Raw genomic sequence first — 6,504 nt, forward strand, 5'->3', positions numbered from 1 at the left:
CCACAAATCATGTTTGATTTGGGTGGAAAAGGTCATTTTAGCACGAGAGTGTAGTGGTCAAAAGGATAGAATTCTGTCACCTGTTCATAAGTTTAGGCCTTTTTCTTTTTTTTTCTTTTTGAGATGGAGTCTTGCTGTGTCACCCGGGCTCTGGAGTGCAGTGGTGCGATCTTGGCACACTGCAACCTCTGCTTCTCGGGTTCAAGCAATTCTCCTGCCTCAGCCTCCCGAGTTGCTGGGACTACAGGCACACGCTGCCACGCCCAGATAATTTTTTTTTGTTTTGTATATATTTTTTTTTTTTTAGTAGAGATGGGGTTCACTATGTTGGCCAGGCTGGTCTCGAACTCCTGGCCTCGTGATCCACCCGCCTCGGCCTCCCAAAGTGCTGGGATTACAGGCATGAGCCACCGCACCCAGCCGCTAAATTTTTTTTTTTTTTTTTGTATTTTAGTAGAGACGGGGTTTCACTGTGTTGCCCAGGCTGGTCTCAAACTCCTGAGCTCAGGCAATCCACCCACCTCGGCCTCCCAAAGTGCTAGGATTACAGGCATGAGCCACTGCGCCTGGCCGTTTAGGCCTCTTTTGCTAAAACTGCATGAAAGCATGTGTCAAGAGAACTCAGAGCATGATTGCCCTGGGATTTGACAGCAGGGCTGCACTTCATCATTCTGGGCAGCTCACATCTGGGAATTACTATCAGAAAAATATCTTTGTGCTGTGTCCCTTCTTTCTCACTGACATCTGCTTTGGAGGGGAGATTTGGATGGAGTAAAGTTTCTAAGCAAGTGGGAGAAGGCCTAGAAATAGAACACTTCAAAGTGCAGGCCATAGTCTTTTCTCCTGATATATAATTGATTTTAGAAGATTTAAGCTTTTTCCTCTCTGGAAGCTGGCACCAGTTTTCTCCATTATAGAAAAGCTGCGGCTCTTTAAAGGGATGTAGAAATTTACTTTGACTGGAAAATATCTGAGGAGAGAACAGCTAGTCTTCAAAGTAGGAAAACCATTTGTCAAACGTTCTTGTGCCTCCTACAGGGTAACACGGAGCTACTGACAGTTTCCTCCTTTCTCCTACAGCCAAGTCAGGCAGGCATTAAAGGACAAACACGGTCTCTAAAAAGAAGGCTCAACAGAAAGCTTGGGTTTGTGAAAAGAAAAGAAAATATTGGAACCCCAAACTCACTATGCCAAAGGGAAAAGTTAAGCTCGGGAACTGAGTCATGCAAAAAACTGCCTTGCTTTCGTTTCTAAACAGATAACTTCAATGTAGAAGCCACCAATATCCCCAGGTGGGGATATCCCTCACCCTAATAATGTAAATTAACCGCTTATCTTCCCAGGTAGAGGACAAAGACAAGAACAGAAATCATCCCAGGCTGGGCGCGGTGGCTCACGCCTGTAATCCCAGCACTTTGGGAGGCAGAGGCGGGCAGATCACGAGGTCAGGAGAACGAGACCATCCTGGCTAACACGCTGAAACCCCGTCTCTACTAAAAAATACAAAAAAAAATAGCCGGGCATGGTGGCGGGTGCCTGTAGTCCCAGGTACTGGGGAGGCTGAGGCAGGAGAATGGCGTGAACCCGGGAGGTGGAGCTTGCAGTGAGCCGAGATCGCGCCACTGCACTCCAGCCTGGGCGACAGAGCAAGACTCCGTCTCAAAAAAAAAATAAAAAATAAAAAAATAAAAATAGAAATCATCCCTCTGGCCACCCTGAAACAAATGCATATTTGACTTCTTCCTCTACTCTATATTTGTTATCTTACAGAAAATGCAGATTTACTGAGTGCCAGATAAATTGGCTGTTCCTCTTTCCCCTCCTGCCTGCTCCGTCCCCTTTAAATACTGAAGTCCTCAAAACCCTCTTTGGACAACACAAGCCACAGATCTGTAGTAAGTTGTTTCTCTTTTTCCTGGGTGTGTTCTCAGCCTTTGCACAATAAACCTCTAAATCAATTGAGACCTGTCTTAGACACTTTTTTGATTTACAGTTCTTGTTGTTTGAAGATGCCTTGGCTTGTCCTCCCTCCTAAGATTTGCTGGAATCTGACTACTTTGGGGTAGTCTTGGAGCTTCTGCTATTAAACCCTTTTCTTAAAATGTGCTAGGGCTGCCTAGTTGCTCTTCTATGTAAAGAAAAACGTCTCTGAAAGAGTGTGTTGATTTGAAAAGTATATTCATCATATTCCAGGAACAGCTTACATTTTCCCACACTTTCATCCTTAAATAAAAAGTTGGCTGGGTGCAGTGGCTCATTGCCTGTAATCCCAGCACTTTGGGAGGCCGAGGCAGGCGGATCACGAGGTCAGGAGATCGAGACCATCCTGACTAACAGGGTGAAACCCCGTCTCTACTAAAAATACAAAAAATTAGCCAGACATGGTGGCAGGCGCCTGTGGTCCCAGCTACTTGGGAGGCTGAGGCAGGAGAATCGCGTGAAACCGGGAGGCGGAGCTTGCAGTGAGCCGAGGTCATGCCACTGCACTCCAGCCTGGGAGACTTTGAGACTCCATCTCAAAAAAAAAGTTACAAATTAAGGCATCATACACTCATAATTGTCAATAGAATCTATCCCTGGCGAGTTATCAAAAATATGGGCTTAGCAGTAACGTCTTAATCACAAATAACTTTTCAAATGTACAAAGAAAATCTTTTTTCTCTGACTCATACAGTGAGATACAAAAATCAAATTGGTCCCTTAAGATAGGATTAGAGTTGATAAGATCATCACCCTTAGAATTAGGAGGTAAACGTTTTAGACCTGGAACAAAGTTAGCACCTAGTCGTGCAAATAAAGAAAGGACTCTAGAGTAGAGAGAACAATCCAGGGACTTCCTGGGTCATTTATTTATGAATTGACTTTTGACCCTTCTCATCATAGGCTGTGACCTATTCTTAAAGTTTGATCTTTTTTCAGTCCTTTTACAGCATGGCAGTATTTCCTTAAGATCTACCAAGAATCCTAGCGAGACTTAATTCTGTTAGCCTAACAATATGAGAAATTCAGAAAGTTAAGCGTACTTACTTCCTGGACTTTTACCCCTGTTTCCTATTCTCTAGTCCCCCTCCTGAAATTAGTGCTGATCAGAACAGAAGTTTGAAGAAACTACCTGAGGCTGGAGAAAGTAGCACCAGAAAAGAGCAGAAGGAACAATCCTCAGAGTACCAGCCCCAACAAGATAAAATTCACTATGTCTGACATTCAAAAAAAGTTATCAGGCCTGCAAAGAAACAGGAAAATGTGATCCATAATGAGGAGAAAAATCAAATCAATAAAACAGATCAAGAATTATACAGAAGATAGAATTGGTAGACAGAGACATTAAAACAGTTCTTATAACTGTATTCCACATGTTCAAGAAGCTAGAGGAAAGATTGAAAATGATAAGTAGAGACATGGAAGTTATTTTAAAAGATCTAAGTCTAACTTCTAGAGATGAAAAATATAGTATTTGATATGAAAAATACAATGGATAAGATTAACAGCAAATTAAACATTGCCAAAGGAAAGACTAAATAACTTGAAGACATAGCTATAAAAACAATAAGAAATGAAACACATAGAGAAAAAAGACTTTAAAAAGAGCACATCAGCGAGCCTTGAGACAACATCAGGTGGCCTAATATACGTGTAATTAGAGACCCCAAAGGAGAAGGGAGGGTACAGAAAAAAAAGAAATAATGACCAAATAGTAATGAGCAGATAAAGACCCAAAATTTTTCAAATTTGATGAAAACTATAAACCCATAGACCCAAGAAGTTCAACAAACCCTACATGGGAAGCATGAAGAAAATGACACCAAGGAACTTTATAATCAATTTGCTTAAAGCTATTGTTAAAGAAAAAAATCTTCTTCATCTCCAGTGCCTTAGGTTAGGTCCTCTTCATTTCTTAGCTGAACTTTTACAATAATCTCCAACTAATTGCCCTGCCTCTAATATAATTCCCCACCAGTCTTTTCCTCTTCACCACTGTTAGAGAACTCTTCACTGCCCATTGACTAAAATCCAGGCTCTTAGCACTGCAAGTAAAGCTTTGTTAGCATGGCATATGTGACCCTTTTCACTCTCTCCAATCTCGGCACCCTATCCTCCACATCTGTTCCCAGTCCTCTAACCACATGGTACAGTTCGTGGAAAGAGCTGTACTGCTCTGGCCTCTATGCCTTTACATATGCTATTGTCTGTCTGGAATGTCCTTCTCTTCCTTGGTTTATTAATCTGTGGCCCCCACTAATCTCTAAGCTCCTGGAAGACGACAGACTGTCTCTTTTTCACTGCAGTGTTGGGCTGAAAAAGGAAATAGAGTGGAATTTGAGAAGGGGTGTGGAAGGCAGGAGGAGGGAAGGGAGAAAAGAACAATAGAAAGAACAAGACTGAAGAGCTTAGCCAAAGTGTTCTATTTCCACAAAGAAGGTAAATATAGAAGAGAGAAGGCCGGGCATGGTGGCTCATGCTTGTAATCCCAGCACTCTGGGAGGCCGAGGCAGGAGGATCACGAGGTCAAGAGATTGAGACCATGCTGGCCAACACGGTAAAACCCCGTCTCTATTAAACAATACAAAAATTAGCTGGGCATGGTGGCATGTGCCTGTAGTCCCAGCCACTCGGGAAGCTGAGGCAGGAGAATCGCTTGAACCTGGGTGGCAGAGGTCAGAGGTTGCAGTGAGCCCAGATTGTGCCACTGCACTTCAGCCTGGCGACAGAGCGGGACTCCGTTTAAAAAAAAAAAAAAAAAAAGAGAGAAAAGATGGGCAAAGAGGTGTAACAAAGAGGTCTAGTAGAAGGGTGGGCTTGAACAGAGGGAGTGACTCCTCTTTTAGTGAGTTGAAAGAAAGAAGTGGAGGAGATAGAGCTTAAGGGAATTTACTACTGGCAGTTTCGTTTCCTTCCTAAAGTAGGAGACAAGGTCATGTGCTGCAAAGAAGGCTTGAGGAGAATGGAAAAGGCTGTGACATAGAATAACCACTCACATTCAAAGCAGTGTACTGTGATCTGCTGAAGACTTCAAATCAGAGCTGAAAACCAGGACAAAATATATCCTGTCCTCCTCCTAAACATACCCTACAATATCTCCTACTGGCTCTTCCTTCCCTTTTATAAAAAACCATCTGCCTAGACTCTCTAGACAGATCACTGCCTTTGATTCTGAGTATGGGGTTTTCTCTGGAGGGGAACCGGAAAATGTAACAAAACAAGAGTAAAGGAGGAGGGCAAAATATGAAGAGTGCTCAAGAGTAGGTTATACACATTTTAGAAGTACAGCGAAGATCATTAAAATAGCCCAAAATCTGGTTTGAACCTAAAGGTTTCTAACAGGTACAGGGAATCAGATGTATTCTAATGTGTCAGTTGACAAATTTCTTGGCAATTTACCTTCAGAACAGTGGGAGAGATCTACAGCTAACATATTCAGTCATTCTTGGAGGGTAGAGGGATCTCTCTGCAGGGGCATTATTTTAAAATCAAAGCAAAATATCTAACAGAATAACAAGTATCTGTAATGAAAAAATCTCCATTTCAAAGCGTTGCTTGAAATGAAAGAGACATTTTATTAGATTATTTATCAGAGAGTGGTCTGAGGAACAACTGCATGATGGGGTTGAGGGTGAGGGCCAGGGGTTGGGTCTGGACAAAAATAGAGATTATTAACATTGCAGTTTCTTGAATCCCATGTCAGATTTACTAATTTAGAATCTCCAAATGGCAGGGTGGGGTACGGGAGGAGCCTAGAAATCTAAATATTTTACAGATGTTCCAAGTAATTTTTAAACGTTTTATTATGGAAAATTTTAGTCTCACACAGAAGTAGAGAGAATAGTACAATTAACCCCATTCACCTACCACACAACAGGGGGCCGAGTTAGGAGTTGGTAAGCAAAGTATTGATAACCTGTGCCCAAGCGAACAAAGTAAGTGGTCACCTATACAATCTGCTACTCCAATTTGCCTTATATAGTTGCTCCAAAAGTAAATTGCCTCTCTAAAAGAGAAAATGTAGTTATAACTACACATTCTTTTATGATGTAAATATATCCTATCTTTCTATCTATATTCTATAAAATGCAAACGTAGCAAAAATTCTTTGGGAAGGTGAGGAGCTGAATGATTCTGAATAGCAGGTCTGCATCAATTTCCTAATTAATGGCCACATTTAAAACATTTAAAAATTTTTTTAATTTTAGAGGCGGGGTCTTGCCCAGGCTGGTCCCAAACTCCTGGGCTCAAGCAATCCTCCTGCCTCAGCTTCCCTAGTAGCTAGGACTACAAGTGCAACTATGCCCAGCAGTTAATGGCCACATTTAATTTAATAAATATTATTGAGCACTTACTGTGGCCAGCTTATGATGCAAGATCTAAGCTGCTATTACAGAGAGACCAAAAAAAAAAACAAAAAACAAAAAAAACCAGTGACTTAAACAAGATAAATGTGTATTTTTTCCTTACACAACAACATGAAGGATTGGCATTCCAGCAAGGAAAATGGATATTGAGGGATGG

This window comes from Pan troglodytes, chromosome 21 (assembly GCF_028858775.2).
Source record: "Pan troglodytes isolate AG18354 chromosome 21, NHGRI_mPanTro3-v2.0_pri, whole genome shotgun sequence".
In the NCBI taxonomy this organism is placed as follows: Eukaryota; Metazoa; Chordata; class Mammalia; order Primates; family Hominidae; genus Pan; species Pan troglodytes.